This window comes from Podarcis gaigeae (assembly GCF_964106915.1).
Source record: "Podarcis gaigeae genome assembly, chromosome: 15".
Classification (NCBI taxonomy): domain Eukaryota; kingdom Metazoa; phylum Chordata; class Lepidosauria; order Squamata; family Lacertidae; genus Podarcis; species Podarcis gaigeae.
This window is the reverse complement of record NC_139692.1, coordinates 10,095,619-10,117,729: the sequence shown is the minus strand read 5'-3', so window position 1 is coordinate 10,117,729 and position 22,111 is coordinate 10,095,619. Positions and strand designations below refer to the sequence as shown.

General features: G+C 49.2%; 1 protein-coding gene and 2 long non-coding RNA genes across 5 annotated transcripts in view; 1 reads left to right on the top strand and 2 right to left on the bottom strand.

Annotated features, from left to right (window-relative positions):
- ERLIN2 (ER lipid raft associated 2) overlaps positions 1 to 6,952 on the bottom strand; it is a 28,971-nt gene extending 22,019 nt beyond the window's left edge. For 2 of the 3 annotated variants that reach the window (XR_014558145.1, XM_083713781.1), the window contains exon 1: positions 6,880 to 6,952. The gene's annotated coding sequence lies outside the window, so the exon portion shown is untranslated. Of the gene's footprint in view, positions 1 to 2,471 lie in introns of all 3 variants that reach the window. The other variant, XM_083713782.1, reaches the window with a different exon arrangement.
- LOC310832220 overlaps positions 1 to 22,111 on the bottom strand; it is a 91,810-nt gene that overhangs the window by 22,019 nt on the left and 47,680 nt on the right. The window lies entirely within an intron of this gene.
- LOC310832246 lies at positions 7,697 to 13,381 on the top strand. Its single transcript, XR_014558195.1, has 3 exons — positions 7,697 to 8,338; positions 9,751 to 9,811; positions 13,310 to 13,381. It is a non-coding gene; the product is annotated as an uncharacterized lncRNA (long non-coding RNA).

Below are 22,111 nucleotides of genomic sequence, written 5' to 3'. Positions count from 1 at the left end.
CGGGGATCTCCCCCGGGAGCCGAAGGCTTGCGGGCGGCAGCTGGCAGCGCGGAGCACGGGGCGCCCTTCGGAGGCTGCCCCGTGCTCCGCGCAGGTGTCCGCTAGCCTTGCGCACCCGGGGATCTCCCCCGGGAGCCGAAGGCTTGCGGGCGGCAGCGCGGAGCACGGGGCACCCTTCGGAGGCCGCCCCATGCTCTGCGCTGGTGTCGGCAAGCCTTGCGCACCTGGGGATCTCCCCTCGGGAGCGCAAGGCTTGCGGGCGGCAGCCGGCAGCACGGATCACGGGGCGCCATTTGGAGGCCGCCCAGTGCTCCGCGCTGGTGTTGGCCAGCCTTGCGCACCCAGGGGATGCCCCCCCGTGAGCGCAAGGCTTGCGGGCGGCAGCCAGCAGCACGGAGCACGGGGCGGACTCCGAAGGGCGCCCCGTGCTCCGCGCTGGTGTCGGCAAGCCTTGCGCACCCGGGGGATCTCCCCCCGGGAGCGCAAGGCTTGCGGGCGGCAGCCGGCAGCACGGATCACGGGGCGCCCTTCGGAGTCCGCCCCGTGCTCCGCGCAGGTGTCCGCTAGCCTTGCGCACCCGGGGATCTCCCCCGGGAGCCGAAGGCTTGCGGGCGGCAGCGCGGAGCACGGGGCACCCTTCGGAGGCCGCCCCATGCTCTGCGCTGGTGTCGGCAAGCCTTGCGCACCTGGGGATCTCCCCTCGGGAGCGCAAGGCTTGCGGGCGGCAGCCGGCAGCACGGATCACGGGGCGCCATTTGGAGGCCGCCCAGTGCTCCGCGCTGGTGTTGGCCAGCCTTGCGCACCCAGGGGATGCCCCCCCGTGAGCGCAAGGCTTGCGGGCGGCAGCCAGCAGCACGGAGCACGGGGCGGACTCCGAAGGGCGCCCCGTGCTCCGCGCTGGTGTTGGCCAGCCTTGCGCACCCGGGGGATCTCCCCCCGAGAGCGCAAGGCTTGCGGGCGGCAGCTGGCAGCGCGGAGCACGGGGCGCCCTTCGGAGTCCGCCCCGTGCTCCGCGCAGGTGTCCGCTAGCCTTGCGCACCCGAGGATCTCCCCCGGGAGCCGAAGGCTTGCAGGCGGCAGCGCGGAGCACGGGGCACCCTTCGGAGGCCGCCCCGTGCTCCGCGCTGGTGTCGGCAAGCCTTGCGCACCCGGGGGATCTCCCCCCGGGAGCGCAAGGCTTGCGGGCGGCAGCCGGCAGCACGGAGCACGGGGCGCCGTTTGGAGGCCGCCCCGTGCTCCGCGCTGGTGTTGGCCAGCCTTGCGCACCCGGGGGATCTCCCCCCGAGAGCGCAAGGCTTGCGGGCGGCAGCTGGCAGCGCGGAGCACGGGGCGCCCTTCGGAGGCTGCCCCGTGCTCCGCGCAGGTGTCCGCTAGCCTTGCGCACCCGGGGATCTCCCCCGGGAGCCGAAGGCTTGCGGGCGGCAGCACGGAGCACGGGGCACCCTTCGGAGGCCGCCCCATGCTCTGCGCTGGTGTCGGCAAGCCTTGCGCACCTGGGGAATCCCCACGGGAGCGCAAGGCTTGCGGGTGGCAGCCGGCAGCACGGAGCACGAGGCGCCCTTCGGAGGACGCCCCGTGCTCCGCGCTGGTGTCGGCAAGCCTTGCGCACCCGGGGATCTCCCCCCGGGAGCGCAAGGCTTGCGGGCGGCAGCCGGCAGCACGGATCACGGGGCGCCATTTGGAGGCCGCCCAGTGCTCCGCGCTGGTGTTGGCCAGCCTTGCGCACCCGGGGGATGCCCCCCCGTGAGCGCAAGGCTTGCGGGCGGCAGCCGGCAGCACGGGGCGCCCTTCGGAGGACGCCCCGTGCTCCACGCTGGTGTCGGCAAGCCTTGCGCACCCGGGGGATCTCCCCCTGGGAGCGCAAGGCTTGCGGGCGGCAGCAGGCAGTACGGATCACGGGGCGCCCTTTGGAGGCCGCCCCGTGCTCCGCGCTGGTGTTGGCCAGCCTTGCGCACCCGGGGGATCTCCCCCCGAGAGCGCAAGGCTTGCGGGCGGCAGCTGGCAGCGCGGAGCACGGGGCGCCCTTCGGAGGACGCCCCGTGCTCTGCGCTGGTGTTGGCCAGCCTTGCGCACCCGGGGGATCTCCCCCCGAGAGCGCAAGGCTTGCGGGCGGCAGCTGGCAGCGCGGAGCACCCTTCGGAGGACGCCCCGTGCTCCGCGCTGGTGTTGGCAAGCCTTGTGCACCCGGGGGGCGCGTGGGGCGCCCTGAAACAGAGGGCTCCCCATGCTGCGGACTGTAGCCTGCCGCCCGACGCGCGGGGCGCCCTGAAGCAGAGCGCCCCTCGCGCCAGGCAGACATGGGCCAGCCCCACAAGCTCAGGGGACAGCGGGGAGGCGCAGCACCGCCATCCCACTGTTCCCCGACCTGGTTTTGGGGGGGAAAACAAAGGAAAATTTTTTTCCCTTTATTTCCCCCCCCAAAAAAGTAGGTGCGTCCTATGGGACAGAGCGTCCTATGGGACGAAAAATACGGTATTTAGATTTCAGACAGGACTCACTCCCTGCCCTACCTTAAGATGCAAGGGACTGAACCTGGGACCTTCTACTACACAAAGCAGATACTCTATGACTCCTCCCCTTGGAGATTCTGCCTGTAGCAACACTAGATCCGCACACAAAAATTGGCTGCAGCTATGTCTTCTGCTACCTTCCTTCCACTCTTCTCACATCACTGGCTTCCTTTTGTCTCTGATCTGCTGCTGAGGCAAGGAATACTACTGTTCTCAAACAAGTTACAGTGCCCTACGTCTACCCTTTAAAAGCAAACCCTACTGAGTTCATTGTGGTTTGCTCTTAGGTAAATGGGGCTAGGATTGCAGCCCTGAGGCAAGATCTCTGGGTCATATGCTGGACGACTCTACGTCTTCATGATGCCATTAGAGAAAAGCTCTTTCTGCTTGCCCCTCATGAGGTGGGTGGCCCCATTGAAATGAGCAGGAAATGTACAAGAGCATTATACCCATGCACCATTCATCTTACACAGGACTTCCCAATGGATTGTGCCCAAATTTCTCACATCCATCAGATGTACACTGCTTGTCTTGAGGTATAGGATGGACGCCATTTCAGAAATCAGCGTGCTACCAGCAGTAGACAGCCACAACGCATAAATGCCTACATTACAGATGGGGAACCTCAGGACTAGGGACCAAAAGTGGTCCTCCAAACCTCTCAATCTGCCTCATGGAACTCTCCCCAGACCACATCCCTCCCCATACCTATTTGAGACTCTCAGGTGTTTTTGGCTGGCCAGAATGTGTCCTTGAACTCTGATAATGCCTGAAGGGGGGGGGGGGCTGATTGTTATTACCATTATTAGTACACAGAGGAAGAAGAGAAGTGTGCATAAAAGCTGGCCTACTGAGCAAAAGTAGTACTTGAATATTTTTGCTTCTGGTCCCACCCACCACTGGTATGTGGCTCTTGTAAAGTTGTCCAGAAGGGAATGTGGGCCTTGGGATTCACCTTTGGTCTACAGAGAAGCAACCTGATTACTTCTATGAATCAGCCAAGCCACACAATGTTAGCAAGGCGATACATTCATCTAAGATTTTGGGCATCACATGGCAGGACATAGTCTCAAAAAAAGGTGTGCTCTGCAAAGCCCACATTCCCAGCATTCTATCTCAGCAACATGGCTTGGTCATGTACACAGAATGAAAGATAGCAGGATCCCCAAGGGATCTGGCCTCAGGCCTGTTGGCAGACCAACTCTGCACTATAAAGGTGTCAGCAAACCTGACATGAAGACTAGGAACATTAACCCTGCTGTGTGGGAATTCCTTGCAGTGCCTGGAGGCAGACTGTCAGGTCCTGTATCCACAGCAATGACCAGAGGAGAAATGACCGCTGGGAGGAGCGCAGAGCCCCAATGGTTTGATTTTACCCCCAAGGGCGCACTCTTCCACTGTCTCCTGAGACGGATGGATGCCAGCAACATATGTGAGCAAGGCAATGCATTCTGCTGTGAGAAGTCTATGGACACTTTAGGAAATTACTTAAACAACTTTATTTCCTGTTCTCTTCTCATTAAGATAAAAATTAAGATGAACAGAAAACAGGAACACAGGCTATGCAACTCTGCTGTTTGTTAAAGGAAGACAAAAGAGTTACATAACTTCTTCCCAGGATGTGTCTGTGTGCAACAGTGAGAATGACTTCTTTTCTAGAAAGCCAAGAGGTGAGAACTCACATGACTTCAAAACACCCCAGACCACCCAGCATGTTAGATATCCAAGAGCCACAATGGTGATTTCTGAGATGCAGCTGCAAGACAGTACCAGGGATTTGGTGTTTGCGAAAGCTCTTCACTGGAGAGGTGACAATTCACAAAACAAGAAATGGTTTTGACTAGGAAGTAGAGTGGATAGGAAAGGATATGCAGTCTGCAAAGCAGAGAAAGGACCCTCCAGAGCAGGGTGGTCCAACATGTGGCCCTCAGCAACATTTGGCACCCTACCCCCCAGCCCTTGGGCTGCCTTTCCAAAAGCACTGGGCTAGTTAGTGCTTTCCCAGCTTTAGGAAAGAGCAGGGAGGGCTCTAGGACACTGCCAGAGCTTCACACCTCCTTCCCAAAGCCTGCTGTTGCTTAGTTGACTTGAGAGATGGGTGTCCTTGTCAAATGTTGCTCTCACTCCCCTGCCATACAGGACAAGGCATTGTGTGGCCTGCAGGTTCCATGTCCAAGTACTCTTGTGACTCACTTGGTATGAAAACCTGAACCCCACTTTGCTTTACGGTTCTAACCCAATCTGCTGAATTTTCAGGGTGGTGGCCCCAGGAGGGCAGCTCTACCTTGGGGTGAAGTATGATATAAGGAATGTCCACATGACATTAATCCACAAATCAAAAGACAAGAGAAGCAGCTACAACACAGTACGATGCTTCATATATCAATAATGTTACTTGCCCTTCCGCATAGCCCACAATTCCCCGCATCTCCCACCAAAGCAGGAGAAAAACAGCTGAAAATTATTGGAGATCTCAAAATGGTCAAGGGGGTGAAGTAACTCCCCTATGAGGAAAGGTTGCAACGTTTGGGACTTTTTGGTTTAGAGAAAAGGCGAGTAGGAGGTGACGTGTTATAAGTTTATAAAATTATTCATGGCATGGAGAAAGCGGATAGAGAAAGGTTCCTTCCCCTTTCTCACAAGCCATGAACTCATGGACATCCAAAGAAGCTGAATTTTGGAAGACTGGCTATATTCTACCTCCACCGTCAAGAGAGAGTATGCTTCTGAATACCAGTTCCTGGGAATCACAGGTGTGCAGAGTGAGGTTGTGCTCAGGTTCTGCTTGCAGACTTCCCACAGGCATCTGGCTGGCCAATGTGAGAACGGGATGCTGGACTAGACAGAGCTTGCTTGATCAGGCCAATGGCCTTCTTAGCCTAGTCTAGAGCTCTAAACTCTGTGGGCAGCACACCTGTTTACCTATAAACCCCACTGAACACCTGGGACTTGTTTACAAGTAAATATGCACAAAACAGAGCTGTAAGGGTTGGGCAGATTCTCTCCAATGGCTACAGCATTCAATGTGACATTAATTACTGGAGCTTGACCAAGTCCTCTCCTTTAAGCCTTTTCAGGAAATGGCTGGTGCCAGACACACAAGACTGCCAGCGTGGTTGAGCAAACTTGAGCACTGGAGAAGGACTGAGGAGGCCAGGCTCCAAATACTGCTCAGACACAAAGTTCACTGGGTGATCCTGGGCCACCTGACACCGAACACAGCCCTAGGCTACCTCACAAGCTCGTTATGAGAAGGGAAGAGCTAATCTAGAACCTTCTTTTGTGTGTTGAAATACTTTCTTTTTAAAAAAATCTCCCAGTCTTTTAAAAAGTTTTGAGTTCTGGGAATATAAATATACATACTGTATTTTTTAAAACCTGCTATTTTAATCTATTGAGTTTCACTCTGGTCTGCCCCGCCCCCCTTGCCTGGCTTTCTTTGGATTTCATTGCACTGTAAAGGTAAAGGTACCCCTGACCATTAGGTCCAGTCGCGGACGACTCTGGGGTTGCGGCGCTCATCTCGCTTTATTGGCCTAGAGAGCCGGCGTTTGTCCGCAGACAGCTTCCAGGTTATGTGGCCAGCATGACTAAGCTGCTTCTGGCGAACCAGAGCAGCACACGGAAATGCCATTTACCTTCCCGCCGGAGCAGTACCTATTTATCTACTTGCACTTTCGAACTGCTAGGTTGGCAGGAGCAGCAACAGGAGCTCACCCAGTTGTGGGGATTCGATCGGCGAGCCCTAGGCTCTGTGGTTTAGACCACAGAGCCACCCACACCTGTATTCTGCTAATAACCAACCAGTTAGCGAGGCAGGACAGAGATGGGGCCCTCTTAAAAAAATAAAATAAAAGGTCAACAAGTTTCGGGATGTAAAAAGCGGCTCCCTACGTGTCAGCTGGGTAGGAAGGGAGAGACAAAAAATTCCTTATTATTGTTACTGTTATTTAAATAAAGCAGGGTGCAAGGGCGTAGCAGGCTTTATGTTGGGTGGGGGGAAGAACCAAGTTAAGTGTTTTTTATTAATTCTTGACTTGGGGAAATGGTCGCTGCCCCCCCTGCATCCCCCCCATGGCTACAACCAATGACAAGGTGGCCCTTAAAAGAACAGGCGAGGGAGGGCCGGGGAAGGACCATTGGGGTCCTGGCTTTAGAGCAGGGAGGCCTGGCTGGAGCGAGCAGAGCCTGAAGCAAGACGGTCCCTGTAACCGGGCGAGAGGGGTGGGAGCCCGGCTGGGAGGAGGAGGAGGAGGCCCTGCCTAGTCGAGGGGCCGGGGAGGAGGAAGAAGGCGGCCAGGGGCCAAGGAGGGCCGGCCTGGGAAGCGGCCCACCCCCCGCACCCCGCGCCTCAGCCGCTCGCACTCACCGCCGCCGCCGCCACCTGCTCCTCCTGCACCAGCTGCTGCCGCGACTTCCGCGTCGTCGCTCCCGTGACGCCATCAGCCCCCGACGCTTCGACACCTCCCCGCCTTTCCCTCCCTGCAGTTCCTGCGCTGGCTCCGGCAGAGGGCGCGAGAGAGCCGGTGCCGGGTTTCGTTTCGCTTTCGAAGAGCGTCACTTTGGGCTCCGCAGCTGGCTAAGGCTGATGGGAGTTGTAGTCCGAGGGCCAGGTGGGCATGGTTTGTGCAGAGAGGCAGTGGGGGTTAGTGGTTAGATTTCAGAGCAGAGCCAGGGAAGCCGGTTTCTAAAAATAGGAAGCGCTCCACGGGGGGGGGGGGGGGATTTCCATAATATTTTGCCAGTGCCAACACCCAGATGCAAATATAATTTGAATATAAATACAACGACACGTTTCATTTGTAACCGAAAATAAAACATTTTTTTAAACAAATCATTTGCGGGAGGGATATGTTAAACCTACAGCTCATTTCTAATCTCAAAGGGCTCTCGGAGCGCTAGTTTGGAGGATCATATTTCAACTAAGCCAGTGGTTCTCAAACTTTTTCCCCTCCAGGCCACACTTTCAGAATAATAATTTGCTCGTGCCACACTGTTTTTTTTAATTAATAAGAAATACATTGGGAAACAAACAACAACTAGCAGCACTTGATTTATAAGATAATGCACAGCTACTTTATAATATGACCATGGGGCACCCAGAAAGTATAACACAATGCAGCTAAATAAGAACATGAATCATTCCCCAAACACAGTACTGATTGTCCTTGAATCTTGCCTCCATACTTGCCACCCTCTCCTGCCCCACCAGTGTGGTGTGCCACATCCTTTGAGAATCACTGGAAAGCCACAGAGTTTCTTGGCTTGTGGTAACAGTGTTCCGTAGAAGTGAAAAATGGACCTAGAGTGCTTTATCTTGCTTTAATTTCTCATCGTTCTACAGGACGGGCAGACCACATGCCTGCTGCAGATGCCAAGTGCATTAATTCCTGTTGCATTTATTCCTTCTTTTGTAGGATGGGTAATCCTGTTTGAGAAGCCCATCAGTGCAAGTGTCTCCATTGCCCAGGGATAGAGGTACCGGTATTTGTCTGCAATTGAGCAAGGTAACTCACAGGAGCATAGAGAGCAGAGGAGAAAGGGTGAGTTGGAGAAAAAATACCAGCTGATAACAGTGCAGTGCTAGCATCCTTGTATATCACTTCTTTGAAAGTAGCCAGTACAGTTTTTATTTTCTTCAGAGCTTGAGTAGTGTAGTGGTTTGAGTCTTGATCCAAGATCTGCTTCCAATTCCCATTTAGCCACAAAGCTGCAAAAGTGACCTTAGGCTAATCACCATCCCTCCTCCTACCCTACCTTCCAGGGTTACTGGATCACAGAGGGCAAAAAAAAGGACCATGTATGCTGTTCTGATCTTGAAAGAAGAGGTGAGCTAAAAATGTTACAAATTGAAAACGGGTATACCTGGTAAAAGGGACGCGGGTGGCGCTGTGGGTTAAAGCCTCAGCGCCCAGGGCTTGCCGATCGAAAGGTCGGTGGTTCGAATCCCCGCGGCGGGGTGCGCTCCCGTTGCTCGGTCCCAGCGCCTGCCAACCTAGCAGTTCGAAAGCACGCTCGGGTGCAAGTAGATAAATAGGGACCGCTTTCCTAGCGGGAAGGTAAACGGCGTTCCGTGTGCTGCACTGGCTCGCCGGGTGCAGTTTGTCACGCTGGCCACGTGACCCGGAAGTGTCTCCGGACAGCGCTGGCTCCCAGCCTCTAGAGTGAGATGAGCGCACAACCCTAGAGTCTGTCAAGATTGGCCCGTACGGGCAGGGGTACCTTTACCTTTACCTTTATACCTGGTAAATGTACTCACTTTTAAATAACACCCCCCCTAAGAGGCATGCCCCATCATCCCTTGAATTCTGAGTTACCTTTTGGATCTGTTCCTTAGGACAGAAAATATTCAGCATGTGATTCTGTGCTAATGAATGGGGTGAAAACCGTTAGATTTCAGATCTGTGCAAATCTTCCTGCGTAACTTTGCAGGTGGGGAATGCATTGTGTAAGTGACTCAGGCAGCCTCTCATCTTAATACTGATACAAATCTGAGGTCACTACAGAGGTGCGATGTCATGGGAAGACTTTGGCAGAAATTCCTAGCCTCTTTTCTTTCATGGCTAAAAATTAAAAACAATAAAAATCTGTAGATGATTAAAAAGGAATAAAAATATGTTTTCTATTAGAATGCATGCTTGGTCAAATGCAGGAGCAATAATAAGAGTGTCAGATCATGCAGAAATATATTAAGTATTGTGTGTGTATGTGTAACTGCTGAAGGGACTATAAAGAAACATAGGGGGAAAAGACCTATAAAACGTCAATAAAAGAGAATAATTTTATATTTAGACAATATAAATCTCATTGAGTATGTATGTGTGTGTACTTTATACACACACAAACATAACAAACCTGTCAGAAGAATTCTGTGCCAATTTATAAAAATGAGTAATGAAATATCTGCAATATTTGTCAATCCAAATTTTACAGCTCCAAAATAAGTGTTTAAAAAGGTGTCTGGAATGAAATACGCCCTGCATTAAGTTTTTAAATACTTGCCCAGATTTAAAGCCTCAATAAAATGTATTAAATCTTTTAAGGTTTTTAATGAATCTAGCACGTGTTTCATAAATCACAGAGCTTGGCTCAGCCCCTTTGTGTTTTAATAACTGTAAGCTAAGAAATTGCTCTGAGCTAAGACGAAACGCATTCCTATAAGGAAGGGAAAACAGGTTTTTTTTAACAACAACAACAACAAAAATCCTTGCTTATTGCTGAGACTGACTTTGGCCTGTAGATCAGAACCTGTCTGCTGATCCATGGTTAACAGCATCAAGATGTGACCTAGTGGTGCAAAGGTAATATTATTAGTAATAACTCCAGAAATAAAAGAAATCTACAAGGAGACATTAGCAGAGACGTCGTGCCATCTCCTGATACATATCTCGGGGTACTATCATTTTTTATTCACATGCCACACAAGCTTCTCAAGGTATTTTAAAATCAGCAAAAAAAGGGAAAAGGTTTAAAATTCAAGAAACAAGAGGCATATTTAAACAAAAAAAGCAGAAACAATACAAAACAGGCCCCCAGCAGAGACCTAGAGAGTAGACAAGGTTGGGATTGCACTGTTACTTAAGTCAATGCATTGCAATGGGTCTCACTGATCACACATCCCTCTGCCCCATGCTTGATGCCCTCCACATGTTGAAGGGCAAACGTCAGCCGCAGGAAGCCTGCTGTACTTGTGTAGTTTCATTTTACACAAATAGGTCAGACACCATCAATAATAACAACAAAACAGTCAAGGTATGTAAACATAAGACTTGTTTTCTCCTGCACTTTCTGACTGTAAGAACTGCTTGACTGTGGAGCGGTTTCCCTCAGAAGATGGTGGACTCTCCTTCCTTGGAGATTTTTAAGCAGAGGCTGGATGGATGGCCATCTTTCATGGGTGCTTTAGCTGAGATTCCAGCATCGCAGGGGGTTGGACTAGATGACCCTTGTACCCCCTTCCAATTCTACAATTCTGTGTAGCTGCCTCAAGACCCATCAGGGGAAAATGTAGGGTGTGTGTGTGTGTTCAACTATTTTATTCTTGTTTTCATTATAGTGTATATTGCTTTGAGATGCTTCACGGAAGGAATTAATAAATGCAATCAATGATAACATTTCATTTGAACCAATCGGGACCCTGAGACCATCATGTGAGGTGCCTCTTTGTGTGTCCCCTCCATAATAATAATAATAATACTTATTATTTATACCCCGCCCATCTGGCTGGGTCTCCCCAGCCACTCTGGGTGGCTTCCAACAAAGATCAAAAATACATTAAAATGTTACACATTAAAAACTTCGCTGAACAGGGCTGCCTTCAGATGTCTTCTAAATGTCAGGTAGCTGTTTTTCTCTTTGACATCTGATGAGAGGGTGTTCCACAGGGCAGGTGCCACTACCAAGAAGGCCCTCTGCCTGGTTCCCTGTTGCTTTGCCTCCATGCAAAGTCTAGAGGGTGGTGGCACAAGAATGGGGTTTTTCTGCGGTGGCTCCCCGTTTGTGGATGATCTCCTGGCACCTTCATTGCATATCTTTAGGTGCCAGGCGAAAACATTCCTCCATAATCCGGCCTTTGGCTCATTAATCTATGGCCTTTTAAATGTGCTTGCGAGAGGAGGGGTTACTGTTCTGTTTTTGCTATGTATTTCGTGGTCTAATTTTGTGTTTTTATGCTGCAAACCTCCCCGTGATCTTTGGATGAAGGGCGGAATACAAATTTAATAATAATAATTAATGGAAATAATTGCGTTCCAGTTTTAATTTGTACACCACCTCTCTGTATTGCGATGCACAAGGCGGATTGCAAGCTAAAGAAACAATAACAAAAAAAGGTGCAAGATCACGGATCACATCACCCAACACAAACCAAGAATGTTTCTCCTGTTGATTTATGTGACCTGCCAGGTTTATACTAGGTAAGGTGTTCCCGGAGGTAACTTGGTCTCCATCTATTCAGGGCTTTATATATCAGTAGCAATAACTTTAACTTGTCCTAGTATCATATCAGCAGCTGAGGCAACTCTTCCAGCACTTCAATAACTTTTTTTTAAACCCCCTCCCAAGACACACCTTGCTGTTTTGGAGCCAGTGAAAAAATCACTCTGTACTTTTTACGAGCCAACAAACCGAGACAAGTTCAAAGGTCTTTGAAATATTCTCATTAACACTATTGACTCCAGCCTGTCTGCAGAGGCAGGGCCAGAAAGCAACCTCCCTCCCCCCCTTAATGCATAGAGGTGCAATATTTTATTTCTTTACCTTTCCTTGGCCTGCTCCAAACTCCAGCGACAAAGGTATGGGAGGGGTGTGACTGGATTCAAACAGGTGGACAGACACTGCCCTTGGCAGTTGCTTGGGCTCTTTGTCTATTTTCTTAAAGGGGAAATCAAAGGTTCTTAGCTCCTTGCCCAGGGAATCTGGTGGTTGTGTTAAGCTCTGCAGGAGACACGTCCCCATTCTGCAACCCTGCACTAAAGTGCTGTGTAAAAAGTCTGTCTAACCTCATTAACTGCCACAAGCAACAATACTGAGCTGGCATTAAAGGCAATTTTGAGCTGGTTGGTCATTAATCACCGCTTGACAGTCATAAATAGTGGTGACCCTCCCCCCTAATCTCTTTTCAGTTTAAGGTTACCTCTACTTAGACTGGTATGAGCTCATGGAGGCAGTGTTGGTGAGAAGCTGTGGGTCGTTAGCTGTTAATAACGTTAATAGCACATGCACTGAGGGACAAGGAAGTTCTGAAACAGGGTCCAACTCCTGGATGAACTTTTAGGGCGTTCTTGGGATCACGGGGAAAGTAATAGGGAGAAGGGAAATGCTGAAGAGCCAAGGGGTTTCTTCAAGGTCTCCGCTGCATGCTGAAGAGCCTAGCCACTTTTCAGTTTCAGCTGAAACGGAATAGACGCTTGCCCCTTCAGCAGAACAAGGTGCAGCAGGCAGACTTTAAAGAAACTCCAGGCTTAACGCAACATTCTCCCCTCAGAGGGAATGCTGTGCTCTTATATCCCATTCACAAAGGAAAAACTGAAGCAGCCACTGACTGGAGTGCTAGACCAGGGCCAAATTCACACTATGCATTCAAAGCATTACTATGCCACTTTGAATAGTCATGGCTTCCCCCAGAGTATTCTGGGAGCTGTAGTTTGTCAGAGGTGCTGAGAGTCATTAGGGGGCCGCTATTCCCAATTCTCAGAGTAGTTTAGCAATGAATCCTTATTCACAAAGAACTCTCTGGATCTGCCACTAGCTTGGTGGTATTTAGACAAACTTAAAGTTAGCTATGAACAGAACGGTAATGAATTAGCTTCTTTTGTAGAGGGATGAATCTAAACTGGAATGAGTTGATGTCTGGAGCAAAACTAGTTGCTTTTCCAGCACCAGAGGGGGGAAAGGTTAAGAAGACGCTATCATATTTTAAAACGTAAATTGCTTTGAGGACCTGTTGCTCAGAAAGTGGAGAATATACTTAATTTATAAAGAAACGCTGACATAGGAAGTGATTCGAATGCAGTGCTTGCCCCACTGTCAGTAGGAAGATGTTATCTAGCAAACGATAGTGACTAAGATGGAAACATAGAAATGTGAGGCCATGAATGTTAATCTATGTGTTAAGCCAGGTTTTGAGGCAGGATGCCACTGAAACACATTTTTTCTGGAGCAAGTGTGTGTGTGCGCACGCTCTGACTAGCTTCTGCTGTGCTTAGGGGATTCCTGAAGGCATCTAGGAAGCATCCAGAAAGGATGGTGGTTGGACCATAGGTCTGATCTAACAGGTCCCCTCTTACATTCCCGTTTAGGTTTTTATACTTTGCATTTGTTTGGAGATGCTAATAACAAAAACTACAGCTCAGGCTGGGTACCTGCTATACCTTTGAAGCACATTCTCATCACCGCCACTAGGAATCCTGGGAACTGTAGTTTACTAAGGGTGCTGGGAATTGTAGCTCTGTGATGGGGCTGAAGTACAGTTCCCAGCGTTCTCTGTGGGGCAGCATTTGCTTTGAACGCACTTTAAAGGTTTGGTGTGCGCACAAAAGCTTTGTGTAGAAAAAGTTCCTGCAAAGCAAATAGTTTCAGTTGGCTCATGTGAGGAAGAGATAGAATATGCTGATAAGGGGGGAAGAAGGAGGCAGGTAGATGCTGTCATTTTTAATTTAATTTGCACCCCCTCCAAAAAACCTCTAAGGTATTCTAAGTGCCTCCTTCCCTTTGATTTTATGGAAAGTTGCCACTTGCCCATAAACATTCTCCCAAAAAACATTTTTGAAATATGTTAAGAAGCAGAAAGGCAGATAAAACGAAGCCCTTTTGAGACTTCCCTTCCTGTCAAAAGAGCCACCTTTCAACTCCATTTGATCAGGCTAAGCATGCCTGTAAATAGTAATCACGCTTCTATAAAGTATTTCATCTTCAAGGCGCTTTACAAACAACCTATTTAATAATTATTAGGTATGGCTATTAGGGAAGATTAGGAGCGCCTCGTCTCCTCCTTCCAGCAATTTTGCCCAAACTCATTGGAACGGAAATGTGCCATGAGACAGGAAATTAAAGGCCTTTTCAGAAAACAGGGAGGGAGCATTGGATTTTATTCTTAGCACGTATTGTAAGTGGGCCTCACCGCAACGAAATGCACAACGTTTCAGCCAGCCATACCCTTTTCCAGGACATTCCATTCCGTTCCCCACACCCAGTCAGCCAGCATGCTATGGCTACTGAGCATGCCCAGTCCTCATTGGGTTGCTTTGCTGGCATTTGAGGGAGGGAACCAGCCCAGCGGCAGTGAGGGAAAGAGCCGCCATTGAACAGCCATGACCATTGCCACCAGAAAAGGGCAGAGAACCCCTTTGGCCTCTTGCTCCCTCTGTGGCAACCCCCGCTGCCTGCGAGTCTCAAGGGCTGTCACATGGAAGAGGGAGCATGCTTGTTTTCTCCTCGGAGTCAAGTGTGAATTTCATGCTCTTTATTCAGCTCATAATAGCAATAATGAAACTTTCCCCAAAACGTCTAGCTGTACATTATTTACACAATGGGCCCCACGTGACTGGCTAATTCCGGGCTGCTCCTGCAGGCTAATTCCGGGCTGCTCCTGCAGGTTGCGGATTCACCTCCTCCAGAAGCCTGATTGGCTTCTCCTGCAGGCCAATCAAGTTGCGGATTCACTTCACCCAGGAGCCTGATTGGCTGCTCCCGCAGGCCAATCAGGTCGCTGATTCACTTCCACCTGGAGCTGGATTGGGTGCCTCCTAGGGACCAATCAGACTGCTGCATTCTGGATCCTATTGTTCTAGGATTCAGCTCAGTACATAACAGTAGGACTTCAAGCAATGGCTTCAAGTTACAAGGACTCTCCTTCCTTGGAGGTTTTTAAGCAGAGGTTGGATGGCCATCTGTCATGAATGCTGAAGAAGAAGAAGAAGAGGAGGAGGAGGAGGAGGAATTTGGATTTAATATCCCGCTTTATCACTACCTGAAGGAGTCTCAAATTGGCTAACATTCCCCTTTCCCTTCCTCCCCCACAACAAACACTCTGTGAGGTGAGTGGGGCTGAGAGACTTCAGAGAAGTGTGACTAGCCCAAGGTCACCCAGCAGCTGCATGTGGAGGAGCGGAGACGCGAACCCAGTTCCCCAGATTACGAATATACTGTTCTTAACCACTACACCACACTGGCTCTCTAGCTGAGATTCCTGCATTGTGGGGGGTTGGCCTAGATCATGGGTAGGCAAACTAAGGCCCGGGGGCCGTATCCGGCCCAATTGCCTTCTAAATCTGGTCTGCGGTCGGTCCTGGAATCAGTCTGTTTTTACATGAGTAGAATGTGTCCTTTTATTTAAAATCCATCTCTGGGTTATTTGTGGGGCATATTAATTCGTTCACCCCCCCCAAATAGTCTGGCCCCTCACAAGGTCTGAAGGACAGTTGACCGGCCCCCTGCTGAATACGTTTGGTGACCCCTGGCCTAGATGACCTTTGGTGTCCCTTTCAACCCCAAAATTCTCCGTGTCAAAGTCAAGAGCTCCTGTCACTCCTAATGATTGGCCATGCTGACTGGCAGTGATTGGAGCTCACAGGTTCCCATCTCTACTTTGGAGGAGTGGCTGCCCAGGTTGGAGGGTTACAAAAAAGCAGATGGCAAGGCAGTTAAAGGAGGGGAAAAGCTGAAGAGGGAGCCCATATCCATGCAGGTGTCCTAAGCAGGGGGAGGCCCTAAACCAGAACACCTTGATCAAAGAGATAATGCTGACAGGAGGGATTAGGATCCAAAGGAGAAGCTTCAGGCAAAACCTGATGAAATGACAGTGGGGATTAGAGCTGGAAAATAACCTGATACAGAGGAGTAATTTAAAGGAGTGTTGTTGACCGTGAGAAGTACGAAGGGATGGACGGACGATCGAATCAAAGGAAAGGGAGTGGAAGGGAAATTAAGTTTCCAAATCACACTTCCCGCAAGCACTCAGCTGGCTCCATAAATAAACAAATCACTTAGGTAAGTTGCAATCTCTATACAGTACACACTTCCTTGAAAGTAGGCCCTGCTGAATTCAGGCGTAGGATTGCTCTGTTTGTAACAGTTAAAGGGAAAGGGACCCCTGACCATTAGGTCCAGTCGTGGCCGACTCTGGGGTTGCGGCGCTCATCTTGCTTTATTGGCCAAGGGAGCCAGCGTACAGCTTCTAGGTCATGTGGCCAGCATGACTAAGCCACTTTCTGGTGAACCAGAGCAGCACATGAAAGTGCCGTTTACCTTCCCGCCGGAGCGGTACCTATTATCTACTTGCACTTTGACATGCTTTCGAACTGCTAGGTGGGCAGGAGCAGGGACCGAGCAACGGGAGCTCACCCCGTCGTGGGGATTCGAACCGCCGATCTTCTGATCAGCAAGTCCTAGGCTCTGTGGTTTAACCCACAGCGCTACCTGTGTACCTTTTGTAACAGTTAGTCCCTGCTTTAAAATCATTTGAGCATTCTGCTGCACCGCTTCCAACTTTATAGTGTGGCTGAAACCTTTAATCAGTTCTAGGAGGGAGAATGCTCTTGTGCTTGCAGACTATTCATAGGCATCTGGTTGGCCACTGTGAGAACAGGATGCTGAACTACATGGGCCACTGGCCTGATCCTGCAAGTCTGTCCTTAGATACAAACTAAAACCTCTCTCATTGACTCTACTTTAAAATATTACATGCTACCTTGGGATTCCCCCCCCCCCCACATGTTGGAAGGTGGAGTAAACCTATCCCAAAATAAATTCCCATGAATAATGCTTTTGCAGCATACATCCCATATAGATTGGGCAAAGGCATTTAAATAGGTATAGAAGAAAAGTCTGATTCGGCAAAGCAGTTCATTCCTAAATGTGAGCTAGGAATCTGGCCTGTTTCTGCAGTGTACCTGCGGCTTTGGGACCTGGCACAGAAAGGAAACACCTGGTTTTAAAAGGGGGCGGGGAGAGAAATCAAGGTTTTGTAACACAGAATACCTCATAGGTGTTGCGGCCTCACAAAGTTGAAAGGCAGAAATGAGAAATCATGTTTCACAGGATATTAAGTGGCAGGCCTTATCCAGTCTCCCGGGGCAAAGCCAGAGGGAGAACTGCAAACACGTTTCTTGGCTGTGAAATTTCAGCAGAGATTTGCTTCTACTTCTCCTTTCCATTCCCACGTGGGTCACTTCCAGACCATTATTGAACATTTACTTTAATTAGCTGGCACAAAATTTTAGGGGAGGTTAGACCTTGTGACCTGTTTGTGGGTCACGGGATGTTGCATCAAGCTAGCGCTAGCCAGTCTCCTCCAGCACCATAATTCAAAAGCATCAATTCTTCAGTGATCAGCTGGAGGAGACTCTTGAGAGTCCCATGGACTGCAAGAAGATCAAACCTATCCATTCTGAAGGAAATCAGCCCTGAGTGCTCACTGGAAGGACAGATCCTGAAGCTGAGACTCCAATACTTTGGCCACCTCATGAGAAGAGAAGACTCCCTGGAAAAGACCCTGATGTTGGGGAAGATGGAGGGCACAAGGAGAAGGGGGCGACAGAGGACGAGATGGTTGGACAGTGTTCTTGAAGCTACCAGCATGAGTTGCGGGAGGCAGTGGAAGACAGAAGTGCCTGGCGTGCTCTGGTCCATGGGGTCACGAAGAGTCGGACATGACTAAACGACTAAATAACAACAACATCGCTAGCCAGCACTTTCCAGTGCTTTACCTTATTTACTGTAAAATGTCCGATTTTGTGGTGGGAAGCAGCTTAGCTGTGCAAGAGCTCCAAATAGACTTTAGTTGCACCACCTGAATATGCTAGTATCTGATTAAATCCTTATCCGTTTTCCTCTGTCCCAGAGTGGGTGAATGTGGCAAGCCAATAGGCAACAGCAGTTGGGAGGAGAAGAACCAACTGGTAACAATATGGCGGCAAAGAGAGTCTGGCGGCCTCATTCTGAAAGGGAAAACTGAGTCTTCGCCCGAGGAGGCTCAGTGACTTTGCATTCAAATTCCTGTGGGGTGGGGAGTGAGGTGAGGGTCAATGAATATGTCATTTTCAGTTTCTTTTAGGTGACATGCACTCTACATTTAAAGCACTATGATACCACTTTAAACAGTGATAGCATCCCTCAAAGAATTCTGGGAGCTGTAGTTTGTATAAGGATGACTCTTCCCCTCACAGAGCTACAATTCTAGATCTCCAGGCAAATCTGAGAACTGTGGCTCCGTGAGGGGAATGGGGGCCTCCTAAAAACTCTCAGCAGCCTGTTGCAAACTACAAACTACAGTTCCCAGAATTCTTTGGGAGAAGCTAAGACTGTTTGAAGTGGTAATACAGTGGTACCTTGGTTCTCAAACGCTTTGGTACTCAAACAACCTGGAACCCAAAAACTGCAAACCCGGAAGTGTTCCAGTTTGCAAACTTTTTTCGGAAGCCGAACATGCTTTGTTTTGAGTGTTATGCTTCTGTTTTGAGTGGCACACTTCCCTTTTGAGTGTTATGCTGAGGTCTGTCTGTTTTTGCTATTTATTTTGTGTTTTTGTTTTTGCGGCTCTTTTTTGTTTTTGTGACAGTGTGGAACCCAGTTCAGCTACTGATTGATGGATTGTGTGACTGCAGTACATTGTTTATTGCTTTCATTTTATGGATCAATAGTCTCGTTATAGGAAAATCCATGTAAAATTGCTGTTTTAGGGGTTGTTGTTTTTTTTAAAAGTCTGCAACGGATTAATCCATTTTGCATTACTTTCTATGGAAAAGCGTGCCTTGGTTTTGGAACGCTTTGGTTTTGGAACGGACTTCTGGAACGGCTTAAGTTTGAGAACCAAGGTACCACTGTATAGGGTTTTAAATGCATGGTGCGAATGTGGCCTCAGTTCCTCATTTTTTCCAGTCTTAAACTCCGTTCTCTACGTTTCCACAGCAAAGTTGTCCCTCTTTAGTTTCCCTGTTGTGCAAGAGTGCCCTTCCAGGTGGCAGCAACGTGCTAACACTGGGGGAATCATCACAGAACAACTAGTAAAGTGGTCTGGTAGAAATACACCACCAATGCACTAGTATTGCATCAGCGACACGTTGTAGAATACAGGTATGAAGACAATACCAGTCTGAAGGGACCCTCGATCCCCATGTCATACACCTGCAGAAAAACACAAACTCCCAGCCCTTTGGAGGAGACCCAAGACACAGTTCACAAAGCAGGGTGTATCACAACTGGAGGAGAGGAGAGGAAAGCAGGATATGCGTATCAAATATAGAAAGAGCTGAGCTCGCATTCTTCCTTTATTAGGAACAAGGGACTGCCCAAGCTGCCTCCGCAGTAAAGAGGCAGGATTGGAGCTCTGAGAGCATTCTGCCATCCCTCCCCCATCTCACACACAGTTTGCCAAGAGGAACATCTCCGCGTCCTTAATATGTGTTAATACTTCTGTTCCTGATTGATGGGTTTATCTTTTTGTGTGTGTTTTCAGCTGCTTCCTTTATCTCCCCTGTTTTTAATATGCCTTATTCCTGTAAATATTGTTCTTTTATCTGCGTAGCTCTTGTTCAGACAAGCTTTTGGCCTATTAGGTTAATATGTACGCTTAATATGTGTTAATACATCTGCCGCTGATTGATGTTGTTATCTCTGTTTCGTGTGTTGCTTTAGCTGCTCTTGTTTTTGAATGGCTCGTGTGATCTTTTTTTTCCTTTTTTTTAAATGGTGTTGCTCTTTTATCCATATTTTACTGGTGATTTGATTGAACTTGTATATCTGTTCTTGTAAGCTGCCATGGGGGATATTTGAGGAGGGGCACGATACAAATTTAAATAATAAATAACTGGGGAACACTTCACTAGGTTGCATCCAATGCTACTCTTACTCAGAGTAGACCCATCGCAATAAATAGGCGTGGCTAACTTAGGTCTGTTCATTTCAATGGGTCTACTCTGAGTATTATTTAGTTGGCTACGATCCAGGGTCCCCCTTATCAAAAAATGGCAGGGCAACCCAATATATTCTTATTGTGTCTTCTTGATGATTCGTACTCACATTGCTGTCAGGGCAGTCAGACATGATTCCGCAATCAATACTGTTTGCACCTGCAAAAAAGCTGCTTTATTTCCAGGCAGTGCATAGTCTCTTTCCTCTTCCTGCCATAAATGTTCTGGTCTTTTTTTGTCCCTGCTTTTGTTACGCTGTAGCCCCGCCAGAGAGAAATTATGCAGTTGCATTGGAGAAGCATTGCAGAACAAATTAAAGCAGAAGACATCCACTGCTAATGTACTATTATGGTATCAAGAACACAGCTGCAGTAAAGCACCAGTCCAGAGAGACTGAAAGTCAACTTCCAAGATAATATTGGGACTTCCAACCCAATCAATCAATCAATCAATCAATCAATCAATCTTTATTGCAGTCAATAGACTTCCAACCCATTTTTTAGAATAGTGGAAGTTCCAAGGCAGAGGGCCTTCTCGGTAGTGGCACCTGCCCTGTGGAATGCCCTCCTATCAGATGTCAAGGAAATAAACAACTACCTGACTTTTAGAAGAGATCTGAAAGCAGCCCTGTTTAGGGAAGTTTTATTCTGTTTTTAGTGTTCTGTTGGGAGCCGCCCCGAGTGGCTGGGGAAACCCAGCCAGATGGACAGGGTATAAATAATAAAATTATTATTACTAAATGTAATATTTCTAGATGTCTTAACTGTGTTGTAACATTATCACACTTCATTTTAAAATAAATAAAACATATTTTTATAAAAACAACATATAAATAATCAGTTCCAGTTTCAACACAACGTTTTCCTCACACATGCCTCTCTAGAAATCATTTCCGCAGCAGCCTGGCTAGGATCCATGTAACTTAGGAATTGGCCCCAAGCGTGAAAATATTGTTAAAGATGCCACAACCCTGAGTCTTCTTTCTGGGGGTGGGGGGACCTTTTTCAGCTTGAGGGAAACCTGAATACTGAATGAAATTGGGCTGATTCAGAAGGTGGGTGGGGAATCCAGGTTTGTGCCAAACCAGGCCAAGACAGCCCCAGATCATCCGAGCAAAGCAGTGCTGTCAGGAAGAAGGGGGTCTGCTTAACCAGCATGTTCCCTAGAGAAGGTGCTGGGGAAGAGACCCCAATAGGGTCAAATCCTCTGCTCACAGCGGAGAGTACAGGAACGATGTACAACCCTTGTATAAGGCAGCTTCCTATGTTCCTAGGAGAGTGCTTCTCTGCTGACCCTGGGCTTCCTAAAGGTAGCTGGGTGGACACGAGGGCCCTAAGCCACATCTTGTGTCCACCCAGCTGACTTTAGGAAGCCCAGGGTCAATGTATGAGCAGAGAAGCACTCTCCTGGTATGCCCCGCAGAGGACCTTAAGGTCCATGAATAACCATAGTTTAGAGGTCCCGGGCATAGCTGTCAACTTACAGATTTGAAAATAAGGGACCAGCAGCCAAAATAAGGGACCTGCAGCCTCACCTGTTCCAGGCACTCCAGTCTTCCTGTCCTCCTGCAGTCAAGTCAAACTCATGCTGGTAGCTTCGAGAACACTGTCTAACCAACTTTGTAACCAGAGGTTCAACTGAATAGAATCTGAATCACATGCACCACAAGGCCTATGCAGCCTCAACTTAAGATGGCTCCCCGGCCTAGCTTTGCACTGCAAAGTGTGCAGCAGCAGGTGCAAGAAAATGGCGTCCAGCATTCAAAAAACCCCTCAGCTTGCATTAACTAGCCACACACAAGGCATGCAAGCTCCACCCCCCAGTCATTCTTAGACTTATTATTGGGTGAGCAACACAGCCAAGCAACACAGTTGGAGCCTCCCTCCTCCCTGGCCGGCAGGGAGGGAGGGAGAGGAGCTGCTTCCTTTGAAATTTAAGGGACATCTATCAATAAGGGACAGCAGCGGGACATGGTGCTGGAATAAGGGACTGTCCCTTCAAATAAGGGACAGCTAAGGTCCCGGGCCCTAAGGAAGTCAGACTATCCTCCACCAGGGTCAGGGCCTTTTCAGTGATGGCTCCGACCTGGTGGAATGCTCTGTCCCATGAGAACTGGGCCCTTCAGGATTTAACCTCCTTCCGTCGGGCCTGTAAGACAGATCTATTCCGCCTGGCCTTTGATTTGAATTCAGC